This window comes from Gymnoscopelus microlampas, assembly GCF_963454915.1.
Source record: "Gymnoscopelus microlampas genome assembly, chromosome: 16".
NCBI lineage: Eukaryota > Metazoa > Chordata > Actinopteri > Myctophiformes > Myctophidae > Gymnoscopelus > Gymnoscopelus microlampas.
Window position 1 is genome coordinate 30,992,974 of NC_139953.1, and position 25,060 is coordinate 31,018,033.

At 42.1% G+C, this 25,060-nt stretch overlaps 1 long non-coding RNA gene across 1 annotated transcript in view; it reads left to right on the plus strand.

Moving 5' to 3' along the window:
* The first annotated feature begins 10,386 nt into the window (after positions 1-10,386).
* LOC311063451 overlaps positions 10,387-25,060 on the plus strand; it is a 52,108-nt gene continuing 37,434 nt past the window's right edge. The window contains exons 1-2 of the long non-coding RNA XR_014602591.1: positions 10,387-10,446; positions 16,188-16,288. This is a non-coding gene — a long non-coding RNA (uncharacterized lncRNA). The remainder of the gene's footprint in view (positions 10,447-16,187; positions 16,289-25,060) is intronic.

A 25,060-nucleotide genomic window follows, 5' to 3' on the forward strand; every position in this document is an offset into this window, starting at 1 on the left:
CAGCGGAATCCTGAATGGAAATGTCTTGTGTCTGCGGTGAGCTTTATATGGCACTGCCTCTCTGCTGTGGGAGACAGCGGGGTCATGTTTGTGTGGATATCAACAGGATTTACTGCACAATAGCAGTCAAGACCTCTGCTTTGATCCTCAATGTGTGACACAGGGAGCACGTTGAATTTGTTTCTGCCTGACTCCCCGCTGCTTTTGTCATCTCTTCTTTGTGCGGGGGGGAGAAATAATTTTGAGTTGTAGCCCAAGTGAAAGGGTCATTTACTGGGATGTTTTTATGTTTCTTTTTCATTATCATGACTCCGGAACAGCTCTTAAAGTTAAAATATATCACTCCCTAGCGTAGCCTATAGTTATGTTGCAAAGAGCTCACGCTCAACAGCTTTTCCTCATAATTAGCATTTAATGCCTGTGGCAATGAGCTGTTTCATTCCTAAAGGGGCAATAATGCAACATTTCATTGTAATGCAATTGCGTACTTATGTTTGTTGATAGTAGCAACATTATCATATATTTTATTATATTATTATTTTCATTCTTAGGACACCAACAATAACTCAAATAAACATTAAGCATCAATTTTCTTTTCACAGAAACACATATTTGACTTGATGAAAATAGTTTAGTTTTTCTGCAAATGTCATAAACTTCAGGTTAAGTTGGTCAGAATATGGATTTTTTGTTCCTCTCATCTAATCCATTAATTCTACTTTCAGTGGTAGTGGAAGACAATAGAAATAAAGATTTGATAAAAATGTACATGAGCACTGCACTGTTACACATGGCTGGGTGAAGCCTTGAATGTACACTCACATGCACACCTCCTGTGGGCGTAGTTTGTCCATCTCTCTCTCTCTCTCTCTCTCTCTCTCTCTCTCTCTCTCTCTCTCTCTCTCTCTCTCTCTCTCTCTCTCGCTCGCTCTCACCTGCATTTATTTTACCCATCATCAGGTTAAAAGGAGAGTGGAAGAGTACTGCAGGACAGAGATGCAACCAAAAAGACACTGCAACAGTGTGGTGGGAACTTCTGTAGTTTCCCCTCTTTGTTTTTCTTGCTTTTCGTTTTGTTATTTTATTTTCAGGTGTGAGATCTTTGTAGTCTAGTTTTCAGTTTTTGTTTTAGTAGTTTCAGTTTCAGTTTGGTAGATTAGATTTCTTTCAGTTGTGGTAGGTTCAATTTGTTTCCATTTTGGAAGGTTTTTGGCTTGGATCTACCACCCCTTATGTTTGGTATTATATCGTTTTTCCTCTTTTGCTTTAAATAAAAGCACATTTTGCTGCTGTCTCAGTTGAGCCTGTTAAATGGAGCAGCCATAACAAGCACAGTTTATATACCCTATACCCTGGGAATCCATGCGTCCGTGAAACACACTTTGTTGTCAGCTGGGTACTAGAAACTGTACTGTAGGTGTTAATTTGCATGTTGTATAAGGCTACTGGTGATTGCATGCGCAAATGACCCTCTGAGATACCACGGATACAGCCATCAGTTTTTTTTGTTTTTAGATTGTTTTGGGGCTTTTTTAGCAGCCTTTATTTAGAGAGGGATAGGGAAAGTAGGCTGACTGGAAATGGGGAGAGAGAATGGGGGGGTGATACGCAGCAAAGGTCGTCGGGAACGGTAGTTGAACCCCGCGACACGTTGTCAGGCTGGCATTGCAGCCTAGGGTGCCTGGACCGTCACGCTACAGCCCAGGCCACATGCCATTAGTTTTGACCTTGACTTAGGCACAATATTGTACGTTTGTACATATTTGGCTAGAAGGTTGAATACTGTATTCCTCACACAAAGTACAATTTCAGTTCCTGTATTCTGTGTCATTTCATGTCATTTCACTTGCCTTTCATGCCTTACTATTGATACAGTAGCCTATAGCTCTAGTTTGTTCTACAGCCAGTCAATTTCTTATAACACATTTATACAATATCCATCCATATATAAAATGTACACATACCATTCTACACAGTAAATGGTATGTAAAAAAGTAGTATTTTTTTTCTCTGAGAGTTAAAATTGCTTATTTGTACAGGAGTTACAAATGGATAAATCAATACTAAGAAATGTACTGTGCAGACCTACATCTTATTCTCCAATGCTATCTGATGCAATTTTCTTCTTAGGGCTTTGTGAGGTGAGGTGTTTTCCCTACAAAGCAGAGATAGTAAACATCAGTATTTGCTCACAGAGCGTGACCCTCTTTCATACCAATAACATTTCTCTCCTATGACTCCCTATGGAAATAATCCTGAAATCTCACGTTTCTGCAGGTGTTTCACGCTGTCTCGATACAGATCAGATAGGGCCTTTTCCTCTTTGCTCTCCTGCATCTGGTATAGCGTAATCCCTGTGAAAGACTGAAGGAATGCCCGTTGAATCAGAAGCAATGAAGACATGCTGAGATAATATCTCTTATTATGATTATTGTTAACACAGTTCTGGGTATCATATCGGGTCATCCAGTAGCTCACAGATGAGATGCCAGTACAAAAATAGTTCATGGCTTAAACGGTATTGTTCTTCAGGCTTCACTGGCATCATCCATCATCACCCTGCGATGATGAAAATAAGGACTGGATTAATGACCATAAACCTTTAGATGATAATCGTAGTGTAGAGATTAACACATTTATTGGACTGTTTTTCTCTTTATGCATTTTTTTTACCCAGACTGACTAGTACAGGTGACCCAGTGTAAATCCGTCACTATTACATTGTCAGGTTTTTTACATTATGCTCTTCCACTGAGCCCATTCACTCGACTGCAGTCTAAATCTAAGTAAGTCTCATTTTGGTTTAAAAAGCCCCTCCAGAAAATTTGAATCAATTTACTGTATATCACACCAAGGTACCACTATATCTTGTCTGCTTTAACACTTTAAAACCTAGGTATATATTTAAATAGCCAATCTACAAGCTTGTAGATCGGCTATTTTTGGCAAATGTTTGGCACCACGCTAGGGTTCATGTGGTTAAACATCTTATATTGAGGAATGGGAAGCCAATGTTGCACTTGTACACCAGCTGTGCATGTTTGATTTGAGTGAAGCTTCTCCCTTACATTTCTTGTCTGCGGCTTTTGATCATTCAAACTGTATTCAAAACAAGGGTGCAGCTTCCTGGTCTGAAATTGAGTCCATACAGGAAGTGAGTTCAAGTGACAGTTCATATGAATGGCCTGTAGTTTCGCTGTTTTACCCCTGCTGGTGTCAGAAAGAATTTCTCTCAATGCAAGTGGGTGGGTTTTTGACGAACTTTAGACTTGATTTTTTTTACCTTAATAAACATTGTCATAAATACTATATGCTTCCAGTTGCTAGTTTAAAGTCTTCTTTCAATCATCATGATATGCGTTTTGGTAAATTATTGTCCCATTTATTTTAAAATTGATTATGCTCTAGGGGCGGGATGATTTGATTGACAAGCAACCCAACCAATAGCATTCATTTAGCGATTGATTTCCAGTTGCTTTTTTGTATTAAAGATGGCGGATTTGAAATCGTTGAAAAATAGCCTCCATTTACGGTCTGTAGAGTCTGGGGGTGTGACTTTGTCCATCTCTTTTATACAGTCTATGATTCAAAACTCATCTGTTTATCTGCTATTTTCAGTTGCACTGAAAAATATGCAGGCAGCTTTTGTCAAGTTACCCAGCTACTGTACATACATGGTGAAATAAAATACCGTAATTACTTGAAAGCTACATCATTCTGAAAGTAGTGAAGCTACCAGAAAGCTACTGAGAAATGTAGTTAAGCTTGTAGCTTAACAGCTAAGCTGGTGCCCAAGACTGGTGGCTGAAGGTGTAGTTAAAATTTTATGAACTCTTACGATATGTCTTTTCAACTGAGCCTTTTTTGTGTGGTAACGTTCACCGTTGCATGGAAATGATTAGTCAAGCCATTGTGCAATAAAATTAATTGACATTAATGCACAGAGGTTGTCATCTGTTGAGTTCAAAGCATAATAATGATTGTAAAATCTGTTCAACTTCCAGGGGCATCAAAGAAAGAAACTGCCGAGGATCAAGCTGTAAAGCCTGATGTATACTTAGTTGCGCGCCTGTGTCGTGCATCAAAAAGAGCAGATCTATAAGCTCACAACGTGTCGCATCACATTGCATTATGAGCTTGTAGATTGGCTTTTTGTGGTGCGCGACACGACGCGCAACCAAGTATAAATCAGGCGTAATCTGTTGCACATGTGGTTTTACCAGCATCCCAGGCACTGTAAGGCCTGCACTCCAGCAGCCTTTGTAGAGTTGAGCTACAGCGTGGCCAAAACAGGAACCCGACACACAAGGCTCATAAAAACTCACTACCCGTGGCTATAGTCATGGCAACAATGAAACAAAAATACTATCAGCGGCCATTTCTCACACAATGTGCCTGCTAATTTTACACTTCCACAGTACCGCTTTGACATCCTGTTGAAAGAAATCATGGTCCAAATGTCAGTGTTTTAGATGGAAATGATATATTTGAGATAATTTGAGAGGACTCGGTTTCTTTTCACTGTGTGCGTGTGTGTGTGTGTGTGTGTGTGTGTGTGTGTGTGTGTGTGTGTGTGTGTGTGTGTGTGTGTGTGTGTGTGTGTGTGTGTGTGTGTGTGTGTGTGTGTGTGTGTGTGTGTGTGTGTGTGTGTGTGAGAGACAAGGACAGGGCAGGCTAAAGTCCAAGTATTATGACACTTATTAACAATGGGGAATTCCACTTACCAGCAGAACACTCAAGGGGGGTAATAGCTGAGTCCCGGTGGGGGTTACAGATTACAGAAATAAGGACTTGCTGTGCTAAACCAGTCAGTGTTGAATCCCTGTGATTTAGTGCCATGCCTTCGGCCATATTATTGTACAGTATATATGCAGGTAAGCCTATTCCCTCCAACCTGCCATTTACACCGCAGGTGGATATAAGCCCTCCAAGTATGTGAAGTATTTGTCACAGAGATTGGGCATGTAAAGACTAAAAAATATTTAAAACAATATCAACCGAAGCTGATAAAAGAACCAAAGGCACCCCTCAAATCCTGTTTATGTATGTACAGACATGGTGACTGTACATACTGTGTGTGTGTGTGTGTGTGCGTGCGTGCGTGCGTGCGTGCGTGCGTGCGTGTGTGCGTGAGTGTGCATGAATGCACGAGTGCACATGTTTATTATTTCACAGATTCATTGCATAATGTGTTACCTCTTGCAACAGTGTGTGACTATATAGTCCAGCACTAGCTGGGATAATGTGAGTAAAATCAGGGAAACTAGAAATACTGCATCGCAGTTGTATTCCTTCGCCAACCAGTTGCCGTTTACATCCATGTCTGTCCAGACTCATATAGTATAGGTAGGTAGTGAATACTTTGAAGGAATTTAACGAATGTGTTTGTAAGGTCACAGTCACCTTGGCCTTTAACCTTTGACCACTTACTTATAATCCGTTCAAGTCCAAGATTATATTTGTGCCAAATGTCACCAAATTCCCTCAAGGCACTCCCGAGATATTGCTTTCACAAGGTTGAGACGTACAGTAACGCAAGGCAAGTTTATTTTTGTAGAGCACATTTCAACAGCAAAGGCAATTCAAACCTTAAGCAAAGGAATCACATTATAAAAGGACATTTGAATTTAGTAAAAACGAAGAAGAAACAAAAAAAAAGAACAATAAACACCTATTCAGGACACCGAGCAGTACGGACATGTGGACGGATGTATGTACGTTCATACCTACACATAATAGTGGCGGCCTTCAGTCTCGAGGGGCCATGGCACATAGTGCGCACTTGGATTAGATCAGGTGGTGCTAAGGGAGCAATGATTAGTATGGTTGTAAAGTCTCACTCACAAACGACGAGTCTCTCTGGTAGTGATTGCACTTGAATGCACTGTTGCCTGCTGAGGCTGATTGAGGTGCTTTTTGCTGTGCTCTCCTTTCTGCTGCTGCTTGACTCAGCACACTTTCACTGTGTGCACTACAATGTGTAAAAGATACAAATGAATGGCGATGGAGAATTCTCTCTTTTATGTGATGTTACAAACTGCACTCAAAACGTATCTGTTGTGCAATTTTATGTTGATGTGAAAATGTAGATGTAGCTTTTGTCAAGCTACCCAGCTAGTATGCTTAAGCTTAATTAGGCGTATTGATTCATTTGGAAAGTAAAACACCCGCCCTTGGTTCTGGTGACTCATCCTGCCCTCCTAATACTTGAGGGGCCGTGTTTTCTTGATTACTTTTTTCATTGATTTTTTTTATTGTATTTTTTGTTTTGTTTTTCCCCCAAAAATATAAAAAATGAAAAAAGTAATTGAAAACGTATTACGTATTAGAAGGACAATATCAGTCACCAGTGTTTCCGATTAATCTAACATGGTTAAAAGGAAGTTTGAAGTTAATGGGTTTGTATAGGAAGGGGGCGTGTCTGATAAAATGAATATCAAATATCTAAATACTCAATCAAGCAACTTAAAAACTGTCCGGGGTGCTCCCAAAAGCCTGAGTAGACGATGAAATGACAACATTTTTTTAAGAGAAATATCCCTTGCCTGAGTAGACGATAAAATGACAACATTTTTTTAAAGACGCACTGAAGTGACATTTTCGGTCATTTTATTTTGAAGGTTCAGCCTGAAACGTCGGCTCAACGACTCTAAACCAGAGCCTTCTATTAGAGAGTTGCGCCAATGAGGGGTCAGAAACAGCGTCGGTCACGTGGTTCATGTAGCTGGAAATAGTGACAAGGAGCCGTCGACTTCAATGCATTCCATGAACTTCCGGTTTAGGGATTTGTCACTATTCGCCAATGTATGTGTATGCAGAAGACCTGGCCCGAAGAAGTGAACGGAGTTGGCGTAACTCTCTAATGGATGGCACTGCTCTAAACCAATCAGAAGGTCCCATCCCTTCAGGCTATGGGACGTTGGATCTCAATCACTTCAGCCGTGTGCAACACGGCTAGTGTTTGTTGACAAGTGAGAGAGAGACGGCCAGTGAAGCACGTTTGCTACTACCTGGCTTATTTCTAACCTATAATGTTTTCAGATACATATTTTAGTGTGCAGATGAAGTTTAAAATGAGTAATACACTCATCTTCAATGAGATTCAAAACGGAGTATCTCTGTAATTAAAATCAGCTGTGTTTGAAGAACGTGCAGCTATGGGAATCAAACAGGTGCATGTAATCAAGATTCATTTATTTTCATGAAGGCTGAGTTATGTCATCACGCAGCACGTTTTCGTTTACAGGAAGTAATTAAGATTGGCTTTTTAGGGACTTTAGATGTAAAAATACACAAAAAGGTTTTTTTTTTTCTTTTTTTTTGGCATCTATTGTTAGGTATGCCCATATGATGACCACGGATATGCTCTAAAAGTGTGAAAAACATATTTTTCATTTCACTACACCTTTAAAGAGAAATATCCCTTTAACTATAGGCTCCATTAATCTGTCAGTTTGTTAGAGACGCCACATCAATTATCCTAATGTGTTTATTGTGTCCTGATTTTGATTGGTTATTGCCAATTGTTAGTTCACTCTGATCACAGACGCTCGTCATTTTCATTAAGCTAGTCTACCAGCTGTTACTGATTGACGGTTTTCTAGTTTTGACCTGGCTGGGAGTTTGTTTCTCTCTTCAGTTTATGTAAGACGATGCACAAAGCTGAGTGTTTGTTATTGTGGACTTCTAGGCATTGCAGTGTTTGTTTGGTGATATGTGTTTATATGCCTTGTTTGTATGTTATGAGCAAATTGTTTGTTACTTATCTTACAGTCCTTGGTTTCATATACAGTATGCATGCACAATATTTAGTTATTTACCATATTAATGTGATTTTTGTTGTATCATTGTTGTGTCTTTAGAATCAGAATCAGAATCAGAATCAGTTTTATTGTCACATCACAGGTTTACAAGGTAAAAAAGTGGGTGAAATTCGTTTTTTTTTACATCATTCCCATCGCAACGTTAATTTCCATAGAAAGAAGAGGGGGGGGGGGGGAGAAGAAGGGGGGTAAGTGGGAAGGAGATCAGACAAGAGAACAGAAAGGCCAAACAAGTTATCTACATATTTACAAGAGTACCTGAGATAAGAAACAAGCTAAGGTGCCTGAGCATAGCAGCAATGTATGTATACTGTGCATGATATACTTATGGACGTTAAGGTGCTTAGAGAAAAAAAGAGCACAATAAAAAAAGACAAAAGTCAGTGCGTTATACATGGGATTAAGGTGCAAAAGGTCAGTGCGTGTCCCTGAAGGTGGACTGACCCTGGTATAATCCTTTATTTGCATCATTCATTGTACATTATTTTGTTTACAGTCCATATCAATATAGGCCTATTCAGTAATATACATGCTGTATGTACTGTATGTTGTTTCAAACCACAGCTTTATATAAAGCTCCTCCATTCGGAAAATGTGTTTCTTCCGTGTCCTACACGGGGACGGTTACATGGCGGCTTTCCGACATGTCGCCTTTCCGACGTTAACGAACCCTATACCTAAACCTCACCCTAACCCTAACCGCACGCGGAAGCCACTAGTCGGAGTGGCGAGATGTCGGCGTGGAAGACGGTTACCCACGGGGACTGCCCATAAGTCCGACATCCCATTACTCCGACTACGTGGCTTCCGCGTGCGGTTAAGGTTAGGGTTAGGGTTAGGTATAGGGTTAGTATAGTAACCGTCGGAACAATGAGCCGTCGGAACAATAAGCCGTCGGAACAATAAGCCGTCGGAACAATGACATGGCACCTCCTACACACACCCATACTGTACATGCAACTCTAAGCTCCTTTTCGGAGTTCATTATTCTATTCTACTCATGATGGGTTCACATTTTCTGAATAGTGAAGCCACTAGCTAATAGTTTAAGATTATAAGGTTGTTTGTGCGATTTAGCTCTAACATTAATTATTTTTAAAAGGTAGGCTAAGAAGAATAGTGTTTTGTGTAGGCAGTCACAGTAAGTGACAGATACAGAAACATAGATCAAATGGTTTAATCGTAGGTTGGCTATTAGCTTTGGCCGTGGCGTGCACAAAAAAAAAAATTTTTTTTACACGTTTGTGTCAGACAGATTTTGCCTGTCTTGTCTAGATCTTGTATTTCTATGTTATGTTCTTGTTCTTGTTTTCATGGTTCTATGTTCATGTCTTCCACAGGTGTTTCTCATGTGTAATCAGCCCTTGTGTGTATATTAGTCTTGTTCCCCAATAACCTCCATCACCAGTCTTTCCACCGTTCCCCAATGAGTCCTTGTCCAGTCCTTGTTTGGTGTCACATCATGTTTAGTGTTCTATCTTGTTCATTTGTAATTGTGAAGTTTTCCCTGTTATGAAATCACCCAATCATGGGTTTTGAACTCTGCCTGCCTTGCTGTCCTGCATTTGGGTCCTCACCACACCACCAGATCGTGACAGTTTGTTGTTTTTATTTTCTTCCCCAATTTAGTAATTGCCAGTTGCCCCATGTGTGCTGTGGTCCCTGCAGCTGACAACCTACACTGTAGTCCTGTGGAGATTGTAGACCAGTGGTTCCCAAACCAAACGGTACGTGTGCCAAGGCGGAGGCACACTGGGCTATGCTGTGGAACAAGTCCAGGTAAGCATTTGGGATTTTACATTATTATTGCCATACTGAATATATACAACTATACAAAAAGTTGTGAATTTAGTTTTTGCTTTACAATATCAGTACTTTGTGCACACTCATTTCCCCATATCAGGCAACTTCTATACCATAACAAACAAATATTGTAACCACTTTCAACCTAGCCTGGATTGGAAACCAGATGAATCTGCCAGTGCAAAAAAAAATAGCCCTCGGCAGATTAGTCTGGCTCCGCTCGGTTGTGATTGGATTTCACTGCCCCCGGAGTTGTGGGGCACCAATCAGGAACCAGTATGCAAATTTGGGGCGGGTTTATCACCAGAATATTTTTTTTATCCGCCCCTTGGAAGTGCAGGTTCCACACAGAGATTCCAGGCTAATATTTACGCAGTGATATTATTCTGGCCATGCCAGGCTACTTTCAACCTACTGTAGCTATGAATTATTTGTGCTATGCCATATGCTATGGAATTTGTGCTATCAATACAGGTGTGCCTTGATATTTTGACTTGCCCATTGCCATTGGTGTGCTTTGGGCACAAAAAGATAGAAAACCACTGACAACCACATGTCTGCTCTGATACACATGGAGTCCGCATGCTCCATGTGTATCCTCTTTTCAGAGTTTCACCAGAAGAGCCTAATTCATATGAATGTCTACGCTATCTTCCCAGTTCCTCTCCCTGCTGAATGGGCGCCCTGACAAATCAGTAGGAGTCACTAGTGCAGCGACCAGGACACAGTTCTCTACCGACTTCCCACCTGACAGCACTGCCACCGCCCAAGCTGAAGGCAACACTTCTGGGAAACAAACCCGGGTCTCTGCGGTTAGTGGGTGAGTGTTTTGTCTGTACGCCCAGTTTTTTAATGCCGTCCGTTCGCTGTGGAGCTGGGTCTGCTTTTGAAGGTCATTAGAGACACTTGAGCAGCCCATTAGGATAGGGACAAAGAACGAAAGGGCGGGGGAGAGGGAAAGAACGGGAGAAAGAACAGCCGAGAACATGTGGTTCATGTATGTCCTCCAGCCACAGCTCCTTGCTGTGTGTGGATTTGCATACAGAGCGGCACATGAAAGCCACAGTGCAGACAAACACAGGACAGATGCCTCAGTGGAAACTCGAGGGTGCTGTTGTAGGAAGTGAGAGGAGAAAAAATGTGCCAGTTTGAACACCCCCAACGGTGTTTACTGGAAGGAGGTGGGAATGCAAAGAATGTCTGCTGTCTGACTTTGTCCTTGAAATGAATGGTCCTTGTAAAATGTGTCCCAGCAATAATTTTGAGACAGTGTTCATTTCACTCTGTGGACACTGGGAATTCCCATCTACAGTATCTATATTCCTTTCCATATGAAATGAAATATGTGATACATTGAGCGCATTGCTTGCATGAGACATGGACTGTAGATCAAGTAGAAAAAGTACCACACGTATACGGGCGGATGGAAAAACTCAACTTCACACTGACTGTGGCAATAAATTATACAATTTGTCACCTATGACCTGATGATTAAGGGCAGGTTCACAGGGGAGGAGTAGACAACGACTGGCTTAACCTAATACACGCTAAATCCGTATGGTTTAACCCTTGTGTTTGCCCCTGGTCTGGTCTCAAATTACCAGACCTCCATGTTTGAAACCTTAGGCTCACTGACACCTGGCAGAGCCGAGGCATGCATTGGCACTGCTTATTTTATAACTCAAACGTTAGCTGTAATCTTTAGACCAAGCAAGCACTGATAAAAGCACCCACCGACATGCATCATAAGCCAAATTAAACACTTAAAAACAATATAATTTATGATTTGCCCTTTCAAAGATTTTCAAAAATGTTCACTAACATTTTCTCGTGACATAGGGCTTAAGTGGTTAAGTATTGGTTAAGTATTGAGCAAAATGATGGGTCATGACTTGTTATGAAGGTCATGGGAAGATTGTCTGTGACATCCATCATTGTATTCCAGTCTTTTACATTAGTTGAAATGCAGTTTGTCTGCGGGGGCAGGAGAGGTCCCTTGCACCGTAAATTTTCGCTTTGCTTGTATGGCGAGCCGAACTCGTTGAACCCAAGCCTAGCTCATCTTTCCCTCGTTTGTTCAGAGTCAGACTCCCTGAAATACCTTCTGCCTCAGCTTGTAACGGGTGGCCCCCTCATACTCACTTCATATTGTCTTTAGTTTTCATAAGCCACTGTCCCCATTTGCCCCCCCTCTCCCCCGAAATTGTGCCTGGGACACAGTCTGATCTAAGAGATGTCGAAGAAGACACAACCACCAGACCTTACACATTCAAAAAGTCTGTTTTAAGCTTGACTTTAGGATTGTGTCATACATGTATTCTTTATTTTAAGATTTGTATGTTAAAACTGCAATCTGTAATATATATGTCTTACCCAGGATTCTAACTCTGGTCTCCCACACAAGCATAAAACATTCTACTGCTGATCAGGGCATATATTAGACCCTCCAGAAAAATGCGTTTATGCGATCGCAGAATTTACCGCATAATCAGCAAAATGGCGCATACTTATGCGGGGGTAACGTTTTTTCAAAAAGGCTGCATCGCATAATATGCGCATCGCATCGCATAATACGCACATCGCATCGCATAATATGCGATTTGCCTCGCATATTTCTGCATATTTCGCAACTTTTAACATATTTCGCATATGCCGCATATTGCCGCATATTGCCGCATATTTCACAACTTTCCGCATATTTCACAACTTAACGCATATTTCGCAACTTCCCGCAATTTCACCGCATAAAATTGCAAAAAAAAACGCATATTTCATCGCAAAATCAAGGATTTTAGCCCGCATAATCAAGAGTTTTAGCCCGCGTAATCAAGGAATTTTGCCCGCGTTTTTCTGGAGGGTCTAATATATTATGCTTTGAGCTTATGAACGAGTAGTGGTCCTAACCGACCACCAGATCTATATTTCTCAATAGAAGAGCAGAGAAGCCCTCTCCAACCACCACCACATTTGTGTTAGTTTAACATACTCTACCATACAGGTTGGTCAAAAATAAAATGTTATTCACTTAAAAAACTTTATGGATTGCAGCTTTAAGTTGTGTGCACATGTGAGTGATATATACAGTATCAGACTTGCATGTTATTACATCATTTGTTAGTAATGACTACAGGGGAAGCATTAACAACCAACAGGATGTTAGCCTAAGGCACAGACGGATACTGTTGTTTCCATTACTTTTAAATTAATTTTGCGGAAACCTCTGCAGTGATTGAGTTCAGCAGGGGGAATTTAGAGATTTAGTTAAGGTATAAAGAGGTTTTTCAGACTGTTGTATTTATTTGTAAATTAAACAAGGTGTGACATTGGGTCAAACTATTCAATGGCCTCAACAGCAATTCCTCTTATTTATGCTGCATGTGAAATAGAAACATCACAGCCATGGTTTAACCACTCATTCAAACTCAAGGAAAATGAACCATTATTACTTCACTATTTCCTTTTTCTGATTTTAAAGGCTTGTTCCGTGCAATCCACCATGACAGGGCGAGCGGTGCACACAGCTAATTTACAAGAGTTGGAGCACAATTAGCATCAAACCAGCTCTATGCAGCTGTAACAGTTCTCAGATGTGTCAGGGAATTTCATTACGCTGGGAACAATACTAAAGGTAAAGAGAATTGACAGAAATATGTAATAAGTTAAACAGAGAAGGATACAATGATAAAGAGGGAAGGATATTAAGGGAGAGAGAGGGAAACTAGAAGCAGAGTTTACTGTTGATGGATCTTATTTGTTATGAGTGGTAGACAGAATAAAATAAAATTGACCATCTTAGGGCAAGAGCTTTGACCCTACTGTATTCCCCCCCCCGGAATAACTCTCTTGCTTCTTGAAATTCGCAACATTCTCAAACTAATCAGGTATTGTGGAGATAAGAGGGGATTTAATTTACAAATTACATGGGATCGTAACTTTGCGATCCCCTCCTTGGCGGGACTGCCATGTAAACGGAAAGCCATTCACCAAGTTGTCTTGTTGAAGCTACATTCTCTCAAACAAACTCAGTCAGGCCCATCTTATGGATGTTTTAGACCAGCACACACAGACACAGACTGTCGGCACTTCTCCTAACCGCCTGTGAGCTCTCATTTTGGCCATGACAGCCACCATAGATGGGTTTCTCCACAAATAGGGGGCAGAAAGCAGCACTCTTCACATCAGGAACACATTTTTCTACTTTGAGATGGAGTTGTATTTGAGGTTGGGTAATGCACTGCAGCTTGATAGCTCTAGCTGACTCTAATCGCACACAGTCTAATCAGCTGTGTTTCACTCAATGCTGTTTTGCCCCCTGAATGGGTGAACACCCAGTAATGTTTGTAAACAAGAAACAAAACAAGAAACGAGAGATCTATAGGGTGCCTGGAAGTCAGCCTACTGCGTATGCTATTGCTCAAACAAAAATGGTGTAACTGTAGAATGATGCCCTGAGGCATTGAACAGAAAAAAACACAGTTTTGATCCAAAAGGTAGATTACAACATAGAGGGTTAAAGCCTCAAAGGGAAAGTCCGTAACACTATATATATATATATATATATATATATATATATATATATATATATATATATATATATATATATATACGTTGTGTGTGTCAAGTATAAATGCAATGCAATGCAAATCACAAGTCAATCATAAGTTCTCATAATGCAATCATAACGCATTATAAAGCCTATTAGAATGACTTATAAGGTCAAGTATCATACTACTTCATAATTACTGGTCACTCACTGACTTTTTCTTTTGAATACTTTTTTAAATATACTTTTTCTCATTCTGAAATAGATTACCAGAGCTTTTTATAGTTCTGACAAGTCTGTGACATGTTAAAAAAACGAAGTTTGGCAAGGATTTTGTTTTGACATGAAGTCATGAAGACACACACAGACCATTGTGTGAGTTGCGATGGGTAAAGGCAGGTGTGAAAAGGTCATTTTTCTTCACCAAACTCTTTATACTCATTTTCACCAATAGCAGGATTGAGGAAAGGGAAAGAAATTCCAGTGCACTAGCCTCCACCAGCTTTCTACTGGCCCAGGCAGGTACCCACTAAGACAGTTTCACAGCCTTAAATGATTAGCAACCCTCCCATCGCTGCTGTTAGCATCAAGTCGGAGCTGATGCTTGAGGCTCCACCATCACTCAGTCTACCAAGGCGATTAACACCGTCTACTGTACTGTCTCTCCCACAGCTCCAAATCACCGTGATGGCAGACGCTCGAGGGTTCTGACATACTGTAATCCCTATAGGTCAGCTTGACGGAACAGATGTTCAGAACACAAGTGTGAGCTGATTTAGAGGCCATAACATACACGTGAGAGGAGGTACAGTACACGCTCTCTTAATTTGAGGGGTTAAACAGTGCTATTGAGGGTAATAGGCCATTTTAGGAGGGATAGGGAATGTGAACACCCCCTCATTCACAACCTAAACATGAGTTTGATGCATAGTTCTTTGTCTGGGTGGCTGCTTTTGAGTTATGTTAGGGGATGCCTGGTGGGTCAGTAGGCTAAATTTATATGTCTACTGACCCACATTTTGTTTGAAATGTGAAAACATGCCTGTCTTCTTTCATATTTCATAACTGTGAGGAATCCTCGTTCCTACTCTCACCTTTGGTCATGAAGTGTGGGGTCATGACCGAAAAAATAAGATTGCGGATACAAGCTGCCGAAATGAGTTTTCTCAGACGGGTTGCCAGCCTCTGCCTTAGAGATAGGATGAAAAATTCAGTCACCCTCTGATCCCGGGCTCCTCCAGAGTTGCGGTCAAAGTGTCCTTGAGCAAGACGCTGAACCCCTAATTGCTCCCGATGAGCAGATTGGTGCCTTGCATGGTTTCCTCTGCCATCGGTGCACTGTATGAATGTGTGTGTGAATGGGTGAATGTAACGCACAATCTATGTTAAGTGCTTTGGATAAAAGCGCTATATAAATGCACCATTTACTATATAAATGCACCATTTACCATGCCCAAAAATGCCATGAACTAGCTGGGTTCAGTTCAGACAAAATATGAAGCTGACATTCTACCTCAGCTCGCTCTGAACAGCATCCTTAACAATCAGATTGTGGAGACTGAGCCACACCTCTAGGCCCTGTTTTCTTAAACTCAGTGTAGTATTGATATATTACGTTTGGCAAGTTGGAGTTTCTGTGTTTTCCTTGCATTTTTAAAGTTGAATTCCGTAAGTTTTATGTCCTCGCCTGATGGAGAAAGGTAATTGCTACTGTAAAACCCAGGATTTAAACCCAGGTCTCCTGCGTGGGAGACCAAACATCTTATCACTCATCCAAGAAGGAATCCCTGCTTGGCCAGGGGATATATGGTCAACCATTAGGTATCCTACTGGACACCGGGGTCAAGATTTCTCAATGGAAGAGTAGGAAGTCGACTTCCAACCTCTGCAGATGTGCTAGTTACATTGTATTAACAATACAGATAGGTTAACATAAGGGTTTATTAATTAAAATAAGTTCTGGATTGCAGCTTTAATGCCCTCTCCCCCCTTCTCCTCATTCATCCCTTGACTTCCAGGATTCTGGGGATAACCGGTTTAAGGAAACCATGCAGGGGCCAAAACAGTCTCCAAGCCGCCTGATCTGACAACTAGAGCAACATCCCATCAACTACATACTGTAAGTTGCTGCAGCCGCTGCTGCCTTTCAGACGTTTACCACTAATGACAGAGAGGGCTACCACTTTTATAATTCTGCTTGCGTTAAAGTTACAGCTTGCGTGCCTCTAGAGCATTGGATCGCCAGCTCTACATGGCTCCAGAAAAAATAGGGAAGCCACAGGAAAGTTATACGCAAACACGTTGATACGAACCAATGTATGAATGTTTTGACATGTCACTCATTTCCTTCCATTCCTTTTTTTCTTTTAACTTATTTTTGGTGCGTGGGATGTATCATTCCGTTTAAAGTTGTCGATCAAGAATTACCAGCTGTAGCTGCTGAGGTTTAAGTCTCAACTTCTGGCCTCATTTTGGTTTGCTGTGTTGTGACACAGCTGCCAGACCGCTGTGCAATTACTTCCATAAACACAAGGGTTTTAGTGATCATCTACTGCCTGAATAAGGATGGAACGTCTAAATCTAATGTGTACTATAATAGTTTGAGCATTTTTCACTATTTATACCTTCCTCTTCCATCATCTCAGAGGGAGGGATGAGCGAATTGACCAGGGTCTGTAGCGTTCTCCAGGGGCATAGAGGTCTGATTGTTGACATGTTTATCTGTGTACAGTCAAAATGTGTATTATCCATCCACGCTGTTTCGACCCCCATTGACTGTCTTTGTCATCCTCTCTCCATCACTGTCTGCGTCCAACTCTCAAAGTCAAGGACAACCCTTTCTCACCCAACTCTCCCCCTCAGTTCCTCCTCTCATGTCTCTCCCCTTCTGACAATGTGTGAGCACTGCTCAGTGGTTCTGAGATCAAAGGGCCAGTCCTTGGGTCTGGGGGTGGGGGGCAGCATTAATGTGTCTGATGATGGCGTGCCACAAGTCTGTTTACAACATGCACTCAATAACAGGAAGCCAGGAGAAATGACTTCTCCCATAATTATGTTGGGTTTCTTTTTTCCGCCTTCTTCCACATGCAGAATTCTGGGGGTAAACTAACTAGCACCGAGATCAAAGGCTGGAATGTTGAATCTCTTCATCTTATATCAAGAGAGGTTTTGCAGAGCAGTCCCAAATTATTTTTTCTTTTCATAAACCCTGTTCATGAATGTGGCCCTACGTGGTCCAAATCTGGGGTCTGCTTCTCATGGACTGAAGGAGAGGACTTCACAGCACAAAGATCAGTGTGTATAGGAGCACCCGCTAAGGCGAGTATAGGGCACGTAAACAATGTAAGCATTGATGTATATAAGCTGTTGGACAGTGTTGTGAAAATGTTGGGCAGTGTGTTGAGAGAAGCAAGCGACGTATACACACGATCGTCTAAACAGTCACACGTGACACTTATGTGTGTGGATGGATGGGTGCGCACACATTCGTGCGCCCACACATCACCTCCTCAGGCATGTGCTCCAGAGGTGCTATAATCCAAGCCTTCTCGTGTGTGTGGTCTATTAATCACTGAAACTATAACCTTTCACAGACTCAACCTGAGGATCTCCCAGAAATTTTAAGAAAGGTTTGTGATTATTGGACTATTGATCACTAATCCATCTCACAATACTAGAGCATGTTAGTACAAAATGGGGTGACAGTCTAATCTGATCGCACTTATTGATTAAGTGAGGTGTCACAGTTGAATTTGAAATTAGCATCAAACCAAGTCACTTGAGCTGAGTGACATGCTGAGAGAGACCGATTTAAGGAATTGGATCCAGCTGGTTGATATGATTAGCAGAACATGCAAGTTTTAGTGCTGAAAGAGACCGCATAATTTGTTTGGGGCTGTGGCCGTGACAATGCAGGATTATGAACCCTTTCTCCCTTTCCATGGGGTAATGCGTATTTTAAGTTTTGTCTTAAAACTGAACTATCAGCAAGAACAAAGACAGCACAGTGCCAGAGGCCTAGCCAAGACGGACAGACGCCGCTAAGGGTGAAGAACGCTGGAGCTTGGGTGCAAGTGACGCTGTGAGAAACACATATTTGCCCACATATACTGTACATGGTATGGCTGTGTCTGATAGGCTAAGCAAAATGAGCTCTGTGTTTACAGTCAAGGGCATTAACCGAAGCCATGCGAAGTACTGATAAATAAGACTAGAGGTTTGGGTGGGCATCTAGAGTTCAGGCCGCTACGCGGTCCTCACACCTACTGTACGCCGCACTGCCGATCCCTGATGTCATCGGTATATACCCAATTCCCCATATACTGTATGGGCATGCTGATATAGCCATTGATATGGGTGGGCAATATGGCAAAAATATGTTTTTTTTTCAACATTAATTTATTTTTCATGTTGGTTTTTAGGATTTTTTTATTATGATTATATATACACACACACACACACACACACACACACACACACACACACACACACACACACACACACACACACACACAGAGACAACAGGGAAAATTAACATAGGAACGAGCGTGTCTGCATATCAGTGGTCCAGTGTGACTTGTTAAGGAGGCATAGCTTTACTCAGATTGAATGCAAGGATAAACGTTTGGATATCATGAAAGAGTAATGAATGAAGTACGTTTACAGAGCTTTGCAATGTAAATGGAGAAATCCTTGGTACTGTAGAGATGACAACACTATACGGCCATGTGTGCGCGTGCTTGACATGCCACTGGCATGTGTACGCGTGCTTGAATTGCCACAGGCCACAGTCCAAAAGGCGGCAGTAGACGCTTGCAAAGGCACAGACAACATGCAAGTGAAGACACAAAAATGCGCTATATATTTTGGGTTATGAATGAACGGGCGTACATAGGAGATAATTTCAATCGTGGAGTGTGTGCATCCGCGTGCTTGATGTGTCATATGTGGTGTGGGTCTGCAAAGTAAAAAAGTCGGCAGTACACCAGCGCGCGCAGCACACGCACACACACACGGCGTGTAGAGGGGGCGAACCGTAATTTTCCACAAACAGACAGTGGGAAGACGGGAGTGGCGCAGAATAAAGTAGTAGCTATACTATTATTACAAATGTTGTGCTCAGTGAAACACATGTTATTAAATGACAAATGGTAATCATATTTGGCAGAGCATGTCTCTCTACACACACACACACACACACACATTCGCTTCCGTGGCCCACGTAGTGAAGTCCATTTTCTTCAAGGCATAATATCTGTCGTGGCGTTCCTTGCATATCTTCTGTACTTAAATTGTGACTGGGCAACTACTACTGGCTGAGTGTTGCTCTGCGGCGCGTGCTGTGCGAGTCCGGCGCGTGCGCAGTAGTTACAATCCCATCGGTGGTAAAATGAAAACCTGTAAACCTGTTTGCGCATGCGTGCCGTCTACAGGGTAAAATATGGGGAATAATGGCAAACATTTTGGGATTATGAGAAGTAGAGACACATGTAAAGGTGGAAAAGTAAATGAAGTCACGTGAGCTGCCTGAGTGACATGCTGAGAGAGACCGATTTTAGGAATTGGATCCAGCTGGTATGATTAGCAGAACATGGGAGTTTTAGTGCTGAAAGAGACCGCAGAATTTGTTTGTGGCCGTGACAAAGCAGGATTATGAACCCTTTCGCCCTTTCCATGGGGTAATGCGTATTTTAAGTTTTGTCTGAAAACGGAACTATCAACAAGAGCAAAGACAGCACAGTGCCAGAGGCCTAGCCAAGACGGACAGACGCCGCTAAGGGTGACGAACGCTGGAGCTTGGGTGCAAGGGACGCTGTGAGAAACACATATTTGCCCACATATACAGTACTGTACATAGTATGGCTGTATCTGATATGGCTAAGCGAAATTAGTTCTGTGTTTACAGTTGAGCGCATTAACCGAAGCCTTGACAAGTACTAATTATTAAGATATGCCACTGTGGCATGAATGGGGGCAGATTTGTGGCATAAATTTGGTGTGGTGCCCAAGTTTATGGAGCTTACTGGCATGCAGTGCCCGGTGTCTAGTCCGTCCAAGTATCGCAGAGGACCCGAAGGTGTGACGCGAGTCGGAAGTGGGTCGGATCAGTCTCGGAAAAATATTGATAAATCCCATATATGGAGTACCCTGATGTCATCAATATGATGTCATTGTACTGACATCATAGACTGGCCTAGACTCCATATTGTGGCATGCCTGACACAGAACTGCCTGACACAGAACTCCATATATGGGCATAAAAGGGACAGGTACAATCGGAACTCTGACAATGGGTACCTTGGGTATAGCATACATAGCTGGGCGGGGATGAATTCCCAACTTGAATCGCTCTTGACTTGCATCGTTCCTGAGAAGGCCGGTGACCAACGGGGAACAGAACTGAACGAGGGTAGTGTCTGGTTATTTTCTCATGGTTTTGGGAATAGCAGAGCTGTAGTTAGTTGTAGTTGTTGCTCAATTGTTTGGGAAATAATGGGGCTGTAATAAGGCAGCCTGTGTATTGACATTGACGATATTATGTCTGAGGTGAAGGAAATTCCAACATTGGTCAAATACATGACTAAAAGGCAGTTTAAGGGTTTAACTTTGAAGAAGGTCAGCTAATCCTTGTGGCCACGGAGGAAGCGGTTGAATTGGAAGAGAACATGACCAGACTAGACAAAAGGCTGTGGTTGGACTAGAATAGAGAAGAGAAAGGGGAAAAGGAAAGACAGGAGGAAAGGGCACGATGGGATAGAAACGAGAGGGAAGGGAAAGAGTCCATCAGGAGAGGATGTCCAGGATAAAGTTGAAGAAAACTGTTGTGGGCAAACGAACAGCCGTGCAGAAGTTTGATGAAAGTGCCATTGACTTCATCTTCTGCGGCGGGTGGTGGAGCTGGCGGATAGCTATGGTGGGACATCTGCCGGGCCAGTTAGGACCATGAAGAAACAGATGGGGTATAGGGCCAACAGAGATCGGTGCCATCCAGTGGCTGAGATTGGCTCAAGATTTCCATCAAGGGGGCCCCAGCAAGGAAGTTAATTTCCACCACAGATTGTAATACCACAGCCATGACAGAGCTTAGGTGCTTCTGGTGTTATAAGTTGGCCAGATGGGTTAGTGTCGGTGAAAGAGGGGTGGTATATGACTTCTTGCTGATTCTTGGTTATGAGGGTTTTATTTCCATTAGATCAGTTTCTGTGCAGGAATCTGCGGTTGTCAGCAAAGAAGAGCCAGTAGATGTTTCAGTTAGGCTGGACGCTGAGGCCTTAGAAGTAGCCGTAGGAGAAGAGGTTACTCCAGAGGAGGTTAGGAGCCAGAAGCCACTGTTGGCAGGGAGTCGAAGTCAGTGTGCCAAGAGAATGTGGTTCATGAGGGTGAGTCAAGTCACCTCTTCCAAGTGTGTGGCTGAGGCTGCACTGTCTATTGATTAGGGAAATGTCGCGGGCGAATTTAAACCAGGTCACATGGGCTGCCTAAGTGATGTCATGAGAGAATTTGATTTAAGGAATTGGATCGGATCCACCCCGGTCGAGATGATGAATAGAACATGGGAGTTTTAGTAGGGAAAGATTTGAGATCGAGGCAAGATTCGTTTGGGGCTGTGGTCGTGACAAAGTAGAATTATGAACCCTTTCCCTGTTCCATGGAGTAATGTGTGTTTTGTCCACGTCTAAAGCTGAACTATCAACAAGAGCAAAGGAGCATATAGCATCTGAGCCAGAGACCAGGGCTGGCCAAGAAGAACAGACGTCGCTAAGGGTGACGAACGCTGGAGCTTGGGGGGTGCAAGTGACACTGTAGGAAACAGTTATTTTCCAACATACAGTACTGTATACATACATATGCCTGTATCTGATATGCTTAAGCCTGATTTATACGCACAGCAAAGACACTTCATTTAAATTCATTTATCTGCGATGTGTTATGAGTCTAGATCAGCTGTTTTTGGTGTGCGACGTGATGCACAACCAAGTATAAATCAGGCTTAAGCTAAATGTGTTCCGACTGTGTTTACGGCCGAATGTGTTAGCCAAAGCCTAGAAAATGAGTGCTGATTATTGTCTCCGCCAGGCCGAAAGGCATGGCGAGAGAGTATGTTTTACTCCCTGTCCGTCCGTCCGTGTGTCGGTCCGTCTGCGAGCAGCTAATCTCCAACACCATTGGCTCGCTTGCTCGGAAACTGTGCACACACACTCCCTGGATGCCAATTCAGAACCTCTGCCCCGCATTTTTCACATAGCCCTGTTATAGCACCACCAGGAGGCCGATTTGTGCAAAACCCATTTACTCCTACAGATTTTATCCAAACGTCATGCAAATCGGTACACGGTATCTCTATTGTCATGTGATCAACACAGTCCTCTATCCGATTTCCCATATTCCATCCTCATTGGCTAAGGTTGGCTTCCAAAGTTTGCAGGATTGGTCCGTTTTGAACAAAATGCCTCAAATCATGAACGCAGCTTGTGATTTCCGTGAAATTTCACACGTACATTCCCACTAGGCCGAGGAAGAAATGGCACCCTTTTCACATTGGCGTGTTATAGCGCCACCAGCAGGTCTAATTTAGCAAAACACATTTTTGGAACAAAAGCCTCAAATCATGAATGCAGTGTCCGATTGCCATGAAAGGCCTAAGAAGAAATGCCACCCTTTTCACATTGGCCTATTATAGCGCCACCAGGAGGCCACAATAACATACCTGACCTGGCGGAGACCAGTGCTCCGAGGAGCACTTTTTCTAGTTAAGATAGTAATATCATATTGATTTGATCATAGTGATGTGGCTGTTACACCTGCAGGTGCATTAACCTTTACTCACCATAACCTTTAGTGTTAATAAAAATAAGTAATTTAGCAGTTTTGTGTGAGTTGTCACTTGCACAATCAATCAACATAAATGCCTGCAGGCTGGCGTTGACATTTAAAGGAGACACACCATGAATTTAAAAAAAATATTTGATATTTAATATCATATGGTGTATGTCCCTCAAACCATTTTCAAAAGGTTTGAGCCTAAATCAACACTTAGATATACTCATCCCAAGTCAATTCTCTCAGGCTTATAAAGCACTTTCACCTGCAATACCACATTGTCCTGTTTGGCACGGGGCGCTATTGAGTCAGTTTGTATGCATGTTATCTCCTGGTTCTGTGTGGAAAAAGTAAAAAAAAAAAATAGACCAATTATTTGTTTACCAATATTGAGACTGGATGCACAGGTGATTGTTTCATGCAATCAATTCTCAACCTGTTGTTTCGGGGTGCGCTGGTTTCAGCACACCCCAACCCCCTCTTGTGTGTTGGCTAGTGCTGCGCGTCCTAGCGAGACCTGACAGAATGGGTTTCATTGCACGCATACTGGTTGCACGCATACTGGTTCTTATCAGTGTGACGTCGTCTGTTAAGGGGTCTATATGAAAAAAAAATTAAAAAATTAAAAAAAAAAGGAATTGTTCCCAGACGTGACGTAGGCTGGGGGAACAAATCTGACAGACTGTTTTCAGACCAATTTACATAGAAACCACAGATAGCCTATGAAAGCCTGCATGCTCGAAGTCGGGTATTTTTTGGAACAGAAGAGAGGTGGGGGAGACCAAAAATACACAAAAATGAAGAAAAAGTTAAAATTCATGGTGTAGACCCTTTAAGACACAAAAATCACCAATTCTCCGCCATCCATTTAAAAAGATCTTACCTGGACAATGGGAAAGACTGTGAGTAGACAAACTGTTTTGGAGCATGTGCTGTTTCATTCTGTGAAGCCAGATTGTGTGGAAATAAAGTCATTGGATATGAGAAGTGCAGGACTACATCTGGAGGACAGATAGATGTGTTACTGGCTGGAGGCGATTGGTTTCATTTTCATTTCAATCACACAGGCAAAGGACTCAGATAGGCTCATGTACTCGTGCACATGCAAGTGTGCCCATTGCCCACTCACAAACAGTACAGCGGTAGCACTTCACACGAACATCCTATTAACAAGCAATTAACAGTTAATTAACAGTTAATATGTTACTTATAAGTCCTTATAAGATGCTTTTTAACCTTATTATTTGTTATTAAAGGCAATATAATATTGTTTATAATAATATAATAATTCTTAACTGTTAATTAATGCTTGTTAATAGGATGTTTGTTTGGAGTGTTACCCGGCAATAAACCCCACAAAAGTGGCACTCCGTGCATGTTAAAATGACTTGACCTAACCTAAACCTAACACTAATGCCTAATCCTATATGTAAAATCCTGAGTTGGATTTTAATTTAATTAATGAAACTATGAGAGGGTACAAATGTACACTAAAGGGTCAATTTCTGAACTCCCAGAATTAAATGAATGTGTTATACTGTATGTGTTAACCCGGCCTTAACCCCAACCTGAATATATTCCAATTGTCACCCTAACTCTAAAAATCAGGAAAATTATCCCTTTCCTCATTTGGAATAGAAAAAGATCCTCATGAGGTTGATTTCTTTTCTGGTTTCATGAACATTGTGTGAACATTTGGTCCCCAAAGAGATGATAAAACGAAAGACACACATATACAATGCTGAGCACACTCCCTCCCGAATCCGGTTGATATCCCAGGTGGAATCCCCTGCGATTGCAGTCATTCGCTGATGTCCTTAACCACGTCTGCTCCATGTTAGGCGTGTTTGATCCTCCGCCACATTTGAGCCCTTTTGTACTCTGATTACATAATGCGGGGATCAGGCATCTCATTAGGAGAGCTTGGCGTGCACGGCATAGGGGGATTACCGTTTGAATGGGGAGCCTGTGCAGGTACGCGGAGCAGGGCAGACGACTCTAAGTAAATAAACCATTAAGGGCAACGTGAGCTGACAGCGTGTCTGAAGCCTCTGTATCTGCCGCCACTTAC